This window comes from Antechinus flavipes, chromosome 3, assembly GCF_016432865.1.
Source record: "Antechinus flavipes isolate AdamAnt ecotype Samford, QLD, Australia chromosome 3, AdamAnt_v2, whole genome shotgun sequence".
Classification (NCBI taxonomy): Eukaryota; Metazoa; Chordata; class Mammalia; order Dasyuromorphia; family Dasyuridae; genus Antechinus; species Antechinus flavipes.
In genome coordinates, this window is record NC_067400.1 from 453,962,173 (window position 1) to 453,980,087 (window position 17,915).

Here is a 17,915-nt window from a genome sequence, read left to right on the forward strand (position 1 = left end):
ATGGGTAATTTTATAGCATTGTAAGTCTCTGTTTTCTAAGCCCTAATATGTCCAGGTCCACAAAAGCACAAAACAGAAAAATATAGATCAAAGATCACTGACTGAATAAAAAGTGACATGAAACAGTCACTTGTTGATGCCTTGTATTTCTTTCTTCCCAGTGGGACCTTTCTGACTTCTTTCCTCTAGCTTCCAGTCATCATCACCACCAACTTCGGACTATTTCCTTTAGAATTCATTCAGTGATTAGTACCTCAGGCTTATTTTCTTTGAATTTTTTGTGCCAATTTAGAGTGCCAAGTCTGGAGTCAGGAAGACTTGAGTTCAAATCTGGTTTCAGATATATATTGGGAAAGTCACTTAACCCTCTGCCTCAGTTTCCTCAACTGTAAAATGAAGATAATGATAAAGCCTGTCTCTGAGGATCATTGTGAGAATCAAATGAGATACTTGTAAAGTGTTTAGTTTCATATCTTACTAGTCTGAGAGCAGACAAATCAAACTCACAATGCACTGGTCATCTGTATTCTGCTAAAGTCAGATTAAAATATAATTATAAAATGTTTAATAAAACAAAAATGCAATACAATTTAGATACTGTTAATTTTTAGTTTTCTAAATCAATCTGTGACTTAGGAAAGACTTGTTCTCTTCCCATTATGATTATGGGCTTGTACAACATTCCATTTGAGACTTTTGTCTCAGATCATTCCCCTATTTCCTCAGGCATGTTCCTTCCCTCAGGGCTTGCTGACTGCCCCTAAAGTGTTCTTGTCCCTGGAGGACTTAGAGCTCTAATATAAACAAATAATTGAATCTCCCAAGGTCTTAACTTTCTTAAATGTTGGAGAGGGATGCTTGCACTATGTACTTCACAAGATTGTTGAAAAGAAAATACTTTTTAAATCTTATATATATGTTATTATAGCATCTGCTATCAATTCTACTGGCCACAGTTTCTCTGGAACTAGTTGATCTTTATTTGATTAAACAAAAGGAAGCTAATGGATGTGGTAGCTTATTAGGAGATGATTTTTCAACTTTATATATGTATCTTAAGTTGTAATCCACAATCTGTGGCTTTCTCCAGCCCAAGGAAAGAATGACCCAGTCACTTCTTACCTGATAAAATTTGTCACTTTTCAGATTGACTAAGATGAAAGGAAAAGATAATGATAAATGTTGGAGGCGATGTGAGAAAACTGGGACACTAATGCACTGTTGTAAAATGATCCAACCATTTGTGAAGTCAAGATGTCAGAATAAAGGCAGAAACTCTCCCAACACCGCCCCCCATATTGCTCCAAATTCTTTTAAATAATGACTCTGAACAAATTTCAGAGCATCAGAATACCCAAAAAGATGGAGTAGAACATTTTCCAGCCAAAAACTACTTAGAAGGTCCTTAGAAGGACTTCCAAGGTGGGATTCTGTTGCTTTAACACACTAGATCTTACAGCTACATTGGGATGGGGAATAACTAATCACAGTTCCAGGAGCAGATAGTGAGGTTGTGGCCAGGTCCTTAGAAGGACATCTGAAAACAATTTGGGACAGTGCACCCTCCACTCTGGAAATAGAGTCCTATTTTAATAAAGAATTAAAAGTCAAGTAACAGTTTAGGAAAATGAGCAACAACAAAAAAATGTTTCTGACCATAGAAAGTATATGTTAAGGAAGATCAAAACACATTCAAAAGAAGATAATAAAGTCAAAGTTCCTACATCCAAAACCTCCAAGAAAAATAAGAATTGATCTCAGACTATGGAAGAGCCCAAAAGGAATTTTGAAAATCAAGTAAGAGACATAGAGAAAAAATTAGAAAAAGAATTGAGAGTGATGCAAAAGGAAATAGAAAAAACCAATGAGGAGAAGAATGCCTTAAAAAGCAAAAATGGCCAAATGGGAAAGGAGACACAAAAGCTTGTCGAGAAAAATAATTCCTTAAAAATTAGAATTGAGCAAATGGAAGCTAATAAGTTTATGAGAAATCAAGATCAATAAATCAAAACCAAAAAATAAAAAAAAATGTGAAATATCTCACTGGAAAAGTAATTGACTTGGAAAATAGATCCAAGAGAGCTAATTTTTAAATTAGCTTTATTTTTTATTTTCAATATATATGTGTATATATATGTATATATAATTTTTATATTATTTATTTATGAAAATCCTGATCAAAAAAAGAGCCTGGATATCATCTTTCAAGAAATTATCAAGGAAAACTGTCCTGATATTCTAGAACCAGAGGGTAAAACAGAAATCAAAAGAATCTAATTACCTCCTGAAAGAGATCCCAAAATGAAAGCTCCCAGGAATATCATAGCCAAATTCCAGAAATGATCTAACTATTCTGGGAAGTGATTTAGAACTATGCCCAAAGGGCTATCAAATTCTCTATACCTTTTGATCCAGCAGTATCTTTTACTGGATCTGTGTCCCAAGGAGAGCATACAAAAGGGAAAAAAATCCACATGTACAAAAATGTTGGTAGCAATCTTTTTGTAGTGGCAAAAAATTGGAAATTGAGGAGATGCCCATCCATTGGAGAATGACTAAGTAATGGTTTATGAATATAATGGAATATTATTGTTTTATAAGAAATGATGAGCAGATTGATTTCAGAAAAGGCTGGGAAGACTTACATGAACTGATGCTAAGTAAAGGGAGTAGAACCAAGAGAGCATGGTACACAGCAATAAGATTATACGATAATCAACTATGATGGATTTGGCTCTTTTCAACAGGGAGGTGATTTGAGGCACTTCCAATAGACTTATGATGGAAAGTGCCATCTACATTCAGAGAGAGAGCTATGGAGATTAAATATGGATCAAAGCATAATATTTTCATCTTTGTTGTTGTTGTTTGGGTTTTTTCTTTTTTTTTTAATTTTTATTTAATAATTACTTTATATTGACAGAATCCATGCCAGGGTAATTTTTTTTTACAACATTATCCCTTACACTCGTTTCTGTTCCGATTTTTTCCGCTTCCCTCCCTCCACCCCCTCCCCTAGATGGCAAGCAGTCCTTTATATGTTGGATATGTTGCAGTATATCCTAGATACAATATATGTTTGCAGAACCGAACAGTTCTCTTGTTGCATAGGGAGAATTGGATTCAGAAGGTATAAATAACCCGGGAAGAAAAACAAAAATGCAGATAGTTCACATTCGTTTCCCAGTGTTCTTTCTTTGGGTGTAGCTGCTTTTGTCCATCATTTATCAATTGAAACTCAGGTCTCTTTGTCAAAGAAATACACTTCCATCAAAATATGTCCTCATATAATATCGTTGTCGAAGTGTATAATGATCTCCTGGTTCTGCTCATTTCACTTAGCATCAGTTCATGTAAGTCTCGCCAGTCCTCTCTGTATTCATCCTGCTGATCATTTCTTACAGAACTATAATATTCCATAACATTCATATACCACAATTTACCCAGCCATTCTCCAATTGATGGGCATCCATTCATTTTCCAGTTTCTAGCCACTACAAATAGGGCTGCTACAAACATTTTGGCACATACAGGTCCCTTTCCCTTCTTTAGTATTTCTTTGGGATATAAGCCCAATAGAAACACTGCTGGATCAAAGGGTATGCACAATTTGATAATTTTGGGGGCATAATTCCAGATTGTTCTCCAGAATGGTTGGATTCATTCACAACTCCACCAACAATGCATCAGTGTCCCAGTTTTCCCGCATCCCCTCCAACATTCATCATTATTTTTTCCTGTCATCTTAGCCAATCTGACAGGTGTGTAGTGGTATCTCAGAGTTGTCTTAATTTGCATTTCTCTGATCAATAATGATTTGGAACACTCTTTCATATGAGTGGTAATAGTTTCAATTTCATCCTCTGAAAATTGTCTGTTCATATCCTTTGACCATTTATCAATTGGAGAATGGCTTGATTTCTTATAAATTTGAGTCAGTTCTCTATATATTTTGGAAATGAGGCCTTTATCAGAATCTTTAACTGTGAAGATGTTTTCCCAGTTTGTTGCTTCCCTTCTAATCTTGTTTGCATTAGTTTTGTTTGTACAAAGGCTTTTTAATTTGATGTAATCAAAATTTTCTATTTTGTGATCAGTAATGGTCTCTAGTTCATCTTTGGTCACAAATTTCTTTCTCCTCCACAAGTCTGAGAGAGAAACTATTCTATGTTCCTCTAATTTATTTATAATCTTGTTTTTTATGCCTAGGTCATGGACCCATTTTGATCTTATCTTGGTATATGGTGTTAAGTGTGGGTCCATACCTAATTTCTGCCATACTAATTTCCAATTATCCCAGCAGTTTTTATCAAATAATGAATTCTTTCCCAGAAGTTAGGGGCTTTGGGTTTGTCAAACACTAGATTGCTATAGTTGACTATTCTGTCTTGTGAACCTAATTGGGTTTTTTTCTTTCTCTTTTTTCCCCTTTTGATCTGATTTTTCTTGCACAGCATGACAAATTTGGAATATGTTCAGAAAAATGGCAAGTTTAACCTACATCAGATTGCTTGCTGTCTTGGGGAAAAGGGAAGGGAGAAAAATTTTGGAACACAACGTTTTGCAAAGGTGAATGTTGAAAACTATCTTTGCATGTATCTGGGGAAAATAAAATACTATTTTAAAAAAGCAGATACCAAAAAAATTCAATTCAAACTAAAATCTTATAAAAAACCAACCAAAAAAATAGCCTGTGACATTTAGACTCTTTAATAACTGATTACATTCCTGGTAGCATTTAAAGCTTTGCAAAAAGCGATTGACTAACTCCAGAAGTGAGTGAAACCTTTCCTGTCAACAGCACAGTGTGTTTTCCAGGTTCTTGCATAGGGAAGGTCTGGAGTTCTGCCCTAGACCCATTAACTGATATGGTTTCAATAATAAAAATTACTTATTACTCTTATATTTTCGAAGTATTGGATTAAGCTCTGGAAATACAAATAAAAAAAAAATAATCCCTGTTTCCAAGGACCTTACATTGTAATGGAGAAAACATCATGAAAATAACTAGATACATACAAGATAAATAGAATGGATGAAAAGAATTCTAAAAGGGGCAGGCATTAGCAGTTTGAGGGCATCAGGAAAAGTCTCTAAGTATAAATGGGATTTTAATTGAGTCTTGAAAGAAGTCAGAGAAAACTAAAGGAAATGAGGAGGAAAAACATTCTAGAATCAGGAGACAGTTAGTACCCAAAGGCATGTAGATGGCATATAGATTATTATGTTTGAGAAAGTATAAAAAAATAAAGTTGGAACATGGGAAGAGAATGTAAGAAGATAAAAGAAGAAAGGGAAAGTCAGGAGAGGGTCAAGTTATGAAGAAATTTAAATGCTAAACAGAGGAGTTTATATTTGACCTTTGAAATCAATTAGTCCATAAATATTAAGATCTTACTATGTGCCAAGCACTGTGCTAAGCACTGGGGATTCAAGAAGAGGCAAAAGACAGTTCCTGACCTCAAGGATCTTATAGTCTAAGGGGAGACAACATACAAATATATACAAAGCAAACTACATACAGAATAAGTAGAGAATAATTAAAAGAGGAAATATACTGGAATTAAGAGGGTGTAGAAGATAGTATTTCAGCCTTTTTTTTTTAAATAACTTTTTTATTGATAGAACCCATGCCAGGGTAATTTTTTACAACATTATCCCTTGCATTCACTTCTGTTCCGATTTTTCCCCTCCCTCCGTCCACCCCCTCCCCCAGATGGCAAGCAGTCCTTTACATGTTGAATAGGTTACAGTATATCCTAGATACAATATACATATGCAGAACCGAACAGTTTTCTTGTTGCACAGGGAGAATCGAATTCAGAAGGTATAAATAACCCGGGAAGAAAAACAAAAATACAAGCAGTTTATATTCATTTCCCAGTGTTCTTTCTTTGGGTGTAGCTGCTTCTGTCCACCTTTGATCTATTGAAACTGAATTAGCTCTCTTTATTGAAGAGATACACTTCTATCAGAATACATGCTCAAACAGTATCATTGTTGAGGTATATAATGATCTCCTGGTTCTGCTCATTTCACTTAGCATCAGGAACTTAAAGGAACCTAAGGACATTAATAGAATGAAGAAGGGAGTGTTCCAGACCTGGATGACAGTCAGAGAAAATGTCTGAGACAAAAGACTAGGAATGGCCAGGAGGCTAATATCACTGAGTCAAAGGATATGAAGCAGAGAATAAGGTATAAAATTGGAAAAGTAGGGGCTAGGTTTTGAAGGGCTCTGAATACCAAACAGGAGATTCTATGTTTGCTCCTAAAGGTAATTTGAAACCTCTAGAGATTATTGAGTAGTGGTTTGACATGATTGGATTTGTGCTTTAGGAAAATCATTTTAGTATCTAATGGAGAATTGGATTGGAGTGGAAAAAGATTCTGTGGCAGGTAGACCCATCAACAGATTAGAGCAATCAAGATACAAGGTGATGAGAATTGTAGTAGAGTGATGGCAGTATCAGAGGAGAGAAGGGGAACTATTTAGTAGATGAAATCCACAGATCTTAGCAACAGTTTGGAGGGTGAGAGATATTAAGAAGTTTAGAATGACTCCTAAGTTGTGAACCTGAGGACTGGAAGGATAGTATTGCCTTCTGCAGTAACAGGGAACGAGTATAATGGAGGAGCATTTAGGGGGAAAGCTATTAAGTTCTGTTTGCGACACATTGAGTTTAATATGTCTACTGGACATTCAATTTGAGACATATGAAAGAGGCAAAATTGAAAATCAGCAGAGAGATTGGGGCAGGAAAGATAGATGAGAATCACCAGTTTAGAGAGAGTAATTAAATTCATGGGAGCTGATAAAATCACCAAGTGAAATAGAATATGAGAAGAGAAAGGGATCCAGGATTGAGGGGCAGCTTTGATTAGAGAGTGTGATTGGGAGAAGATCCATCAAAGGAGTCAAAGGAGCAAATAGGTAGATGATGTTGTTCAATAGTTTCAATCATATCTGACTTAGCATCACAACCCCATTTGGGATTTTATTGGCAAAGATATTAGAATGATTTGCCATTTTCTCTCCAGCTCTTTAAGAGATAAAGAGACTAAGACAAAGGGGGATAAATGATTTGTCCAGCGCCATAAAACTATTAAGTGTCTGAAGTGATATCTGAATTCAGTCTTCCTGACTCTCTCAGCTATATCACCTACCTGCCCTAGATAGATAGAAAGAAAACCAGGAGAAAGTAGTATCCTGAAAATATAGAGAAAAAAGAAATTCAAAGAAGAAAGAATGATCAATGGTATTAAAGGCTGAAGAGAGATTAAAGAGAATGAGGATTGAGAAAAGATTATTTGATTTGGCAACTAAGAGATCATTAACAATGTTAGTGGAATGATAAGGTAGAAAGCCAGACTCTAAGAAATTAAGAAAAGAATAAGAGAAGAGAAAGTAGAGGCACCTATTGTAGATGACCTTTTTGAGGAGTTTAGCTACAAAGAACAAAATATATATAGAACAATAGTTAGCAGAGATAAAAGGATCAAGTGAGGTTTTTGTTTGTTGATTTCTAGGAGACATGAGCATATTTGTAAGCATTAGGAAATAAGTCAGGAAAGAGGGAAGACTGAAAATAAATGAAAGAGTGAGGATGACGGGGAAATTTTAGGGAAGAAATGGAATAGAATGAATTCACTTGGACAACTGGAGAGCTTAGTCTTGCTAAAGAGTAAAGCCATCATAGGAATCAGTGGTGACAGAGGTGGATTCTAGTGATAGGAGATGAGGAAGGAGGGGGGAAGAAAAGGGATTTCATAGTGAATAGCCTCAATTTTTTTCTATAAAACTGAGGTAAGGTTGAGAGAATGGGGGTAGTAGGAGGCATGAGAGATTTGAAAAGGGATGAAAACTTTGGAAGAACCACTGTTGAGAGTGGGATAGTGAGTTGATAAGGAAGGTAGCAGTGAGGATCCAGTTGAGGCTGTGTAACATTTGTAGTGGATACAGTCAGAACAATTGTTTGACTTTCCCCACCTTCATTCAGTTGCATGTGTATAGGTACAAAAATTATAAATGGTGAGAGTGATCCAAGGTTGAGACATGACTGAGCATAATTGGCAAAATGATAAGGGGGCTGGGAATTCAAGAAAGGAGAACATTTTAGAGTTGATTCACCAAGGAGTCAAAATTGAAGAGAATAGGGGAGTGGCTAGTGCACAAAAGATGGCCTGGGAGAGAATTCAAGGAAATGAAGGTCACAGTGCAGATAAAGAGAAGGCAGAGGGACAGGCAAAAAGCTAATCAATTATGTTCAGATAAGGAGATTTTGGAATTCTCAAACATGGAGATGGCACATTTGTGTCTATAAATATGTACACATATTTTTGTGTAGCTGGGGAATGGTATGGAGGAGTAGGAGTAGCTCATAGGAGGTAACTAGTCTGAGGAGGTAATTGAATGGTGAGAATATTTGAGAAAGATTCAACATGTATGTTGAGGTTCTCTTAGGCTCAACTTTCTTAGGGAAGAAAGAAAAATTTTAAGAAAGGTATCACACCCATTGAGGAAGGGGAGTAATCTAGAGAATCTGTAGACAATAGGACTTTGGATGATAGATACGAATAAATTGGACCTTAAAGAAAAAGAGATTTCTGAGTGATAGAGGAAGAAGTAGAATCTGGAAGTGGCAGTGGGGAACAAGAAGTATTCCAATTCCTTGGCCTTAACTAGTGAGCTGAGGAAAATTAATGAATGTGCAACCAGTACTAGAAATGGTGATTAAGAAGGTTGTGTCATCAGAAGAAAGCCAGGATTTAGTGATTGCAAATAGATAGAAAACATGGGAGAAGAAAAGATTTTAGATAAAGGAAAGTTTATTTCCTATGCGATAGTCATTCCAAAGGACATAGTGGAAGAGCTGGGTGGAGTTAGGATGAAACTTTGGGTGGAAGACAGTGGAGGGGATGGAAAAGAGGAATCAGATGATAGGGAATGTGGAGTGGGTTTGGATGATGATATACCAGATTTTTAAAGTCAATGGGATATAAAGGGTATGACCAGGTGTGAGGAAGTTCATCATGGAGAAGAAGGTGCCAGTCTTCTACCCTTAAATGACAAGTGTAGGAGGTGTTGGAAGTTCCTAAGTCAAAGGAAGGATTGCTATTCTTTACACTAGAAGTTTTCTACATCCCCATTTGGAGATTGGGCTGGCAAGAGGTTGCCTTGTGCTAGAACAGATGGGAATGTTTGCGTTGGAGCAGATGGAGGATTCATGGCCTGGCCCCAAGCAGTCTTTTCTTGGGGAACATCCTGAGCTACTCAAAAGATAGAAGGCTCACAGCTTTTCTACACCCAGAGTCTGAGGTCTTTACACCTGAAGAGACTAACTAGAGGCAGCAGTTAGTCTCCCTGTGCAGATAAAAGACACTTGGCCTAAACTTTTTAGAATAATCACCTTGGCAGCTAAGAGAAAGATAGATGGGAATGGGAAGAGGCAAGGAGACTAGTTAAAAGGTTATTGCAATAGACTGGATAGAAGGTGGTGAGGGTTTCACTTAGGACTACGGTCCTATTAATGGAGAGAAGGAGACATACAGAAGATGCTGTGAAAGTAAAAATGACACTATTTGGCAATTTGTAAGATATATGAGGGGAATGAAAGCAAGGAATTAAAAATGAAGCTGAACAACAAGAAGATTATATGATGATCAAATGTGTTAGACATGGCTCTTTTCAACAATGAGGTGATTCAGGTCAGTTCCAGAGGCTTGTGATGGAGAAGACTGAATCCAGAGAAAGGACTCTAATGTAATGTTCAGGCTAGTTTTCTGAATGGGCCTTGGTCTCAGCACGATAGACACCACAAGAATGGTCAAGAATAGGGTCTAGCTTCTTTTTTTTCTGGCCTAGTCTTGATCTTAGTGCAGAAGACATGAGAACCACCACGAGGTTGGTCAAAGATAGAATGTCTATCTTCCAGTCCTTCTTAGCCCTTATATACCTTATTGTCATCACATCATCACAGCATACTGATTATGTGTGAACTTAGAGAACCATTACATCATCATATTAAGTACAAAGTATATATGTGAACTAGAGAACCATTATCTCTTCAATTCCACTGAGTTAACATTTTATTTCAAGCATACTTCTCCAGAATTTCTGCCCTCTATATTCTGGGAATTGAATGTGAATCACAACATAGTATTTTCACCTGTGTTGTTGTTATTTGCTTACTTTTTTTTCTCTTTCTCATTTTTTCCCTTTTTGATCTGATTTTTTTCTTATGCAGCATGATAAATGTGGAAATATGTATAGAAAATCACACATGTTTAACATATATTAGATTATTTGCTATCCAGGGTAGGGAATGGAAGAAGGAAGGGAGAAAAATTTGGAACACAAGATTTTGCAAGAATGAATAGTTAAAAACTATCTTTACATATATTTTGAAAATAAAAAGCTATTATTTTTTAAAAAATTAATTTTAAAAATGAAGCTTAAGATGCAACCCTGGGTAGCCTGGAGAATGATGATGTCCTTCATAGTAAAAGAAAAATTGGAAAGAGGGGAGAGTTTAGGGAAAAATTAATATACACTATTTTGGATGTGTGATTTTTGTAATTCCTATGGGTTATTCAGATAGAGAAAATTAAGGTGATTTGGTGATGAGGTCAGGGGGAAAAATTAAGCCCAGAAATATATATTGGGAAATCATCTGCACAGAAATGATCATTAAGCCATGAGAGCTGATGATATCATAAACAAGACAGCAAAGAAAAAACAAGATCTTTATAGGACATATGGTTAGTGGATGTGACATGGATGAAGAACCTGCAAAGGAGACTGAGAAGGAGCAATCAGACAAATAAAACAAAGAGTGGATAATGTTGCAAAAACCTAGAGAAGAATATATCTGTAAGAAGAAATTGGCAAGTGTCATTGAAGTCAAGAAGAATGAAGATTGAGAAAATGCCATTAAATGACAACTAAAAGGTCATTACTAACTTTGATGATCACCAGAAACTTTAAGATCAGAAACCAGAGAAGAGAGGAAGTAGAGGAAAATGACTGAATGAGATGAGATGAGAAGAAAGAGAGGAGAGGAAGAAACTTCACACAATTGTCATCTCATTCATTTCCCCTATAGGGAAGGACAGATAGATGATAATTCCGAGGAGTGATAAAGATTAAGTGAGGGTTGTTTAAAGAAGAGGGAAAGATGAGCAGGGAAGAAACTGGTAGATACGGAGAGATTGAAGATAGGACAGAATATGAGGAAAATAGTGGGGACAGACTACTGGAGAAGTCAGTAGAAGATAGGATCAAGTGTGGACATTTAGAGGTTGGTTTTAACAAAGAGACAGATCCTTTCTTTATTAGAAACCAGAAAAAGGAAAAGAAAATAGAGGAAAATGACTGACTGAGATGAGATGAAAAAAAAAAAAAAGAAAGAAGAGGAAGAAGCTTCCCACAAATGGCTTCAATTTTTTTTTTTTCAATAAAGTAGGAAACAAGTTTCTGAGCTCAGAAGATGAAAGAAGTCTTAAAGCAATTCCTGTGGGGAATTGCACAGCCACTTGATTTAGGAGGAATAGAATATTTAGATGTACTCAATTAAGATAAAATAATATGAATGTGCAGTGGACTCAGTGTGCTGTTTTGTGATTTTTCTACAGCTTTGATCAGCAGCACAAACATAATGAAAGAAGGGAGCTGGGGAGGGTGACAATAATCCAGGGTTGGATTTGAAGAATGGATTCAAGAATGGAGAACAGTTTAGAGCTGAATTAATTCACAGAGACCAAGACAGGAAAGGAACTAGAGTATAGCCAGTGCAAGAGGTGATGACTGCAAAAGAATTGATGGCCTAAAGGGATGAAGGAAAAATAAAGATGCAGAACAGGGTTAAAGATCATAAGGTCTAGAGAAAGATGGAATGATGCAAGATCATTATCAGATAAGGGAATTTTGGAATTTGCAAACAAGGATATGGGATGTTTGTGGGTGACTGCAAGATCAAGGTTATGACCACCTCTGTGCTGTGGAAAAATATATCACTGGAATTGATTAGACTGAGAAACTGTGAAATTTGGGTGTTTTAGAATCACTGATAAGTATGTCAAAGGCCCCTACTATGAGAATTAGACAGAGAAGAAAGACCATTATGAATCAGACTTATTCAGAATTTATTGAGAAAGGAAGGAAAATATCTTAGGAAATCAATATATAATCACTAGGATCTGAATACAATGATAAATCTGAATACTGTGAACCTCAAAAGAGAAGTTATTTAGTTCAGGTGGTAGAAGGAGATTCTAGAAGTGACAACAAGAATTAAGAAGTATGCCAACAGAATGTGTGGCCCACACTACAAACAGGTAGTTCTGTGGCCCAATAGGAAACTAGCTGTTTTTCACTACTATAATAGCAACAATAGCCAGAATTTCTATAGTGCTATGTTCCAGTCCCTATGTGAAATGCTTTACAAGGATTACCTCATTTGATCCTCATAACCCTGGAAAATAGGTGTTATTATCATCCTCATTTTATTTTAAGGAAACTGAAGCTAACAGATTAAGTGATTTATCCAGAATCACACAGCTAGCTAGTATCTGAGGCCAGATTTGGAACTCAACTCATCCTGACTCCTGGCCTAACCCACTCTCAGATAACACTATTTCTGATTTTTTGCCATCTCCCGTTGGAATATTTAGAATCTTTGGGTGACATACACTCTGATCTGCATATGCAAAGATGGTAAATTTCAGACTTAGTATGACCTATATAAATACCTGTTACACATTTCAGTTTGCTATTTTTGACTGTATACTAGATCAGGGTTTCTTAAACTTTTTCCACTTGCAATCCCTTTTTGATTGAGAAATTTTTACATGATATCATATATGTAGAGGTATATAAAATAGTTATTTAACTTAAACATTTACCGTTAACAACTCATAATTTTATGATCCCCACATTCACTTATGAGACCCCATATGGAGTCATGGCCCATAGTTTAAAAACTTGTGTGCTAGATGAAATGATTTCTATACTACTTTGACCTCTTTATTGTTGTGAATTTTACATAACCTTCAGGGCCTATTAATTGCTCCTAATTCCTGATATCTCAAATGTTAATGAATAATAATTAATAAGATGATTCTTTTCTTGAGAATAGTTGCATTTTAAAAGGAACTTTCTAAATTTAAGACTGCTTTACTTCCAAAATATGAATCTGAATTTCAAGTATTGTGGCTTACATTGAAAGGAGAATACCTTAAGGAAGAAGATTTTTTAGATTTTTCAAATCATCATCCTGTGTATACCTTAAATTAGAACGTGTAAGTAACCATCTACTCTGCCTCTAAGGTTAATTGTACTAAATAATCAGGTCAAATGATCACTATACTTCTATTAATACACTTTTAGATTTTGGTTAGTGTTGTTAAAAACCCACAAAGAAACACAATCTATTTAAAGTTCATTTAAATTCAGGTCAACATGGTACAATATATGTTTTTAGACATATGTGACAACATTGTAACAAACACAGATGCAATTACTGTACTGTAAATGCAAACTGGCAAGTTCAGGTTTGGGCCCACTTTCTACCCTTACACATGGTGTTTAATATTTTTCTTTTACTTTTTCACAACAAAAATGTTTCAAAATGAAAACAAGTAAAGAATGAATTATATTTTTCAGAATTGTCAAGTTAAGTCACGGCATCTCATATTTAAAATGAACAGATTGAGAAATTCTTTTTCTTATTCTTAGTAAAATGTTACTGCGATTATAACTTCACATTGCTTGCATTTTTTACCCTAATATTTTTATTTTTTATTTTTTGAAAGTCTTTCTTTTTATTATTATAGCATTTTATTTATAAGATATATGCATGGGTAATTTTTCAGCATTGACAATTACAAAACCTTTTGTTCCAATTTTTCCCCTTCTTCCCCCAACCCCTTCCCCCAGATGGCATACCCTAATATTTTTATTTTCCATCCCCAGAAAACTGGATCTTTTATTACTCTCCTCTGCCCAGAGCAAAAATCATTTTAATACCCACATGACTAGGAATTTTTAAGGTAGGACATTCCTTTCTCTTCCCTAGAAAAAGAAGACTCTTTGGTTCAAAAGCAGGATCATGATAGCCCTCTAGCTAACGCTAGAAGGTAGCCAATGCTACACTTTCCATACTAGGTATGCCCTATATTATTAAATCTGTAAATTAACAGTAATGGCAAAAAAAATCAATATCTTAATTACATATGCCATCCTACATGGAGCTTTTAGTACAGCCAACAGGCATAAGAAACAGGCATTTGGCTAGAGCAGTCAACCACATGGGTTAGCCAAAAATCTACCCAAAAAGAAGAGAGAAAGAGATGAGGATCTGGCTTCAGTGAACAATGTGTGTTTTGTTTGTGTTTCTGCCAACACTAAACCTTAAAACATCACCATAAAGGCCTGATGATGATGGGCAGAATATTCTTAATAAGGGACAATAAAAATATATCTTAGCCAGGAATCTTGCCCAGAGAAGTTGAAAAGGGAAAGGAAGGAAGAAAAGTGCCCACATTAAATCAGAGAGTACCAAGAGAAACACTAGTAATCCACAGATCAAAAGAAAGAAGGAGAAAGCACAGTTTCAGACATCCATGGAATGTTTGGATATTCAGGGAGGGCTTGCTAAGCTCATTTTAGTAATGCTCAGCCAGTTCTGCTCTCTGTCTCTCACCAACTCTTCACTCGTGGACCCAAGAAGTTGTAGCATGCACAGTGACCACAGCCCACTAAAATTGTCAAAGAAGCCAAAATTGAGGGTAACTGGCCTGCCTCAGAGTCACAGGTGAGTTGGGAGAAGTCTATCCCACGCAGGTAAAGACTTCTGGCGGAATACATGGATGAGAACAATTTGTTTCATAAGCCACTAAGGTAGCTAAAGCAGGTGCTGGGGAGTGCTTAAAGCTTGATCAGAGATCAGATTCCCCTTCTGCATCTCAGGCCATTGACAGCTGCCCTGACTTTTGTCTCCATGGACAAAAGGACTGAGGACTCTGGATGGGAGAGTAAGTAAGGCTGACAACTCTGCAATTCTGCATCATTTAAATGCAATTCATTGAAAATTAAGACTTCACCCTATGATGTCATTGGCACTCTTTGAAACAAAGGAAGAACATACAGATGCGTATAATAGGAATAATAAGTAGGATGAACTAAAGCTCTATCAGGTTGAACTTATACATATTACTGAAAATAACTAGTATTATAGTTTTAGATTATTAGAAATGTAATTCTAAAACATGCATTATTAGAATGTAATTCTCAAATTAGGATATTCCTCAGAATAGAAAAGATCAAAGATGTGATAGAGTTATATTGTGTGGTAAGATTTATCCTTGATTAACAAGAACAAATAAGGAGATATTAAGAAAGAATCTAGATGCTTTCTATGTAACAGTAACCACAATTGACATTTATCTATTTTTTATGGGTTTCACAAAATATCAAAGTCTTGAAAGTGCATTATTTCATTTGTTCCTTATAACAACCTTGTGAAGTATTAAAGGCATTATTATCTTCATTTTACAAATGAGGAAACTATGGCTAAATTAGATAAAGGAACCTGCTCATGCTCACAAAGGTAGACAATAAAAGAGGTAGATTTGATCCAATTCTCTCCCATCTCCCAGTCTAGCAACCTAGACATTATATCAAGTTACCCCTTTGAATTTTTTTGGGGGGGTGGCTTCTTTTTTTGGAGGGAGGGGTGTGAAGATAATCGATGTTAAATGACTTACCTAGGTCACACAGTAAGTATCTGAGGCTGGATATGAATACAGACCTTTCTGACTCCAGGTCTCACACTCCTGTGCCTTAAATCCTCTGCTTTATCCATTATGCCATCTAGCTCCACCCGAGTTATCTCTTCATCCAAGTCATGATGCCCAGGAGAATCACATTCTAAGGTATGAAAGAATGTGATTACTCAGAAATTATTGGCAATTTAAAAAAGGTCTTAGAAAATAGGGCAAGTGATGCAAGATTAGAGAAAGGCAAATAGCTCAATTTTTAGAGGGAAGTGGTTAGAGACTGCGCACACTGTGGGCCAACTAGACTTTTATTCCTGGGTAAATTCTAGAATATATTATTAAAGTGTAACAATAAGAACTACCTCTTGAGGTCTGGAGAGCTCACCCTCTTCTATTCTAGAAATGGACCCTTCTCATCTCTGGACCTGTGTTCATATAAATGGAACCTTATAAGGAAAGCAGTCAAGCTCTTTTTTATCTCATTGTTTCAAGCTTTCTCTATACATCTACCCCAGGACCCCGGAAAAGGCTCTTAAGTTTGGCTCACGACTAGGATTTATCTCTCCCCAAAAGAAATAAAAAGGTACTCAGTATACAATATAGAACAAATATAGGACGATGTTTATTTTCTCTCTAGAAAAAAATGCTTTGATAAATGTGAAAATATGTATAGAAGAATTGCACACATTTAACCTATATTGGATTACTTGCTGTCTAAGGGAAAGCGTAGGAGATGGAAAGAAGAAAAATTTGGAACACAAGGTTTTGCAAGGGTAAGTGTTGAAAACTATTTTTGCATATATTTTACAAATAAAAAGCTATTATTTAAAAAAAGAAAGAAAAGAAATGCGTTTCACACCTATGACCCACAAGTATGCACTGAAAGAAAAAGTTAAGCAGCAGTAGCAACTACTGGTATATTCTTTGGATATTGATACTCAAACATCAAAACATGAAATTTGAGATACTGCTGAGTAAGCACTGTCCACTGCAGCTATATGTTGTCTAGAAAGTTTCCAGGTCCATGTCTTTTGGCAAATCAGGACAGGATTTGGACTTATTCTCCTGCCAATAGGTCATCTTTTCTGATGAGGAAAAACCCCTCTTGCTGCCAGCCAACTCTGACCTCTTGATTTCATGAAACTGCCTTTAAAGCTGGAAATGTCCATCACAGGATCACACTTTCAGGATCCCTATGCTCAGGTAGAAATATAAAGCAGAATATGTAGCCAGGAGCTCAAGTCCATGGCCTAGCTCACCTAGCCAAGCCCCAACTAAAGCTTTCATATCCCCACAGCTACTATGTTGCTAGGATTAGGGAAAGAGTAGCAGCCTCCCTTTCTTGTTAATTAACATTGTATTCCATACCACCATCACCATGATTTTTCTCATAAAGAAAGGAGGAAGGCCAAGGGACCACCCAGAGTTTGCTACAATGTCTTTAGTTTTTTTTACAACATTTACAGATATTTGCCCAAGCTAGTGAACCATCCTCTTGTGACAAAGATTTAAAAAAAATTTTAAAACAGCAAAACAAAAAGTAAGTCTAAGAATATTTGCATTATTCCATACCTATAATATTCCACTGTTATATGGTAAATAAAGAAAAATTCTTACACAGTCTTGTATACCTAAAAGGCATTTACTTTAATGTAGTCTGTCAGAGCTTTCATTCTACTAAGCCAGTCTGATTTTTTTTTTTTACAACATTTTACATCTATTTTATTTGTCCTTTACCTCCTACCTCACTTTGGATGGTTCAGCCAAGAAGTAAGCTAGTAATAATATTATCAAAAAAAAGATTAAAAAAATAAAAGATAGTTATTGAAATTTAAAAACACAAATGTGAACAGAAAGCAATTCAGAAGAAAACAGATGAAGTTTTGAAAATAACATTGACTTTATTATACATTTAAAAGAAAAGGCAAGCTGGATGTAGTAGAGGTACATAATTATAAGCACAATCCTCATAATCTGTTCTACTTAGTGTGTGGGATGTTAATTTTATTTAGTGTTTAAAGTCAGAAAATTTTAAAATATTGTAAATAAAAAATGATGCAAAAATACCATCAAGCAGAAAAAAATCCAGTCATTTGATATGTCCAAATATGTTTCTCTCATTGTACACCTTGAGACTG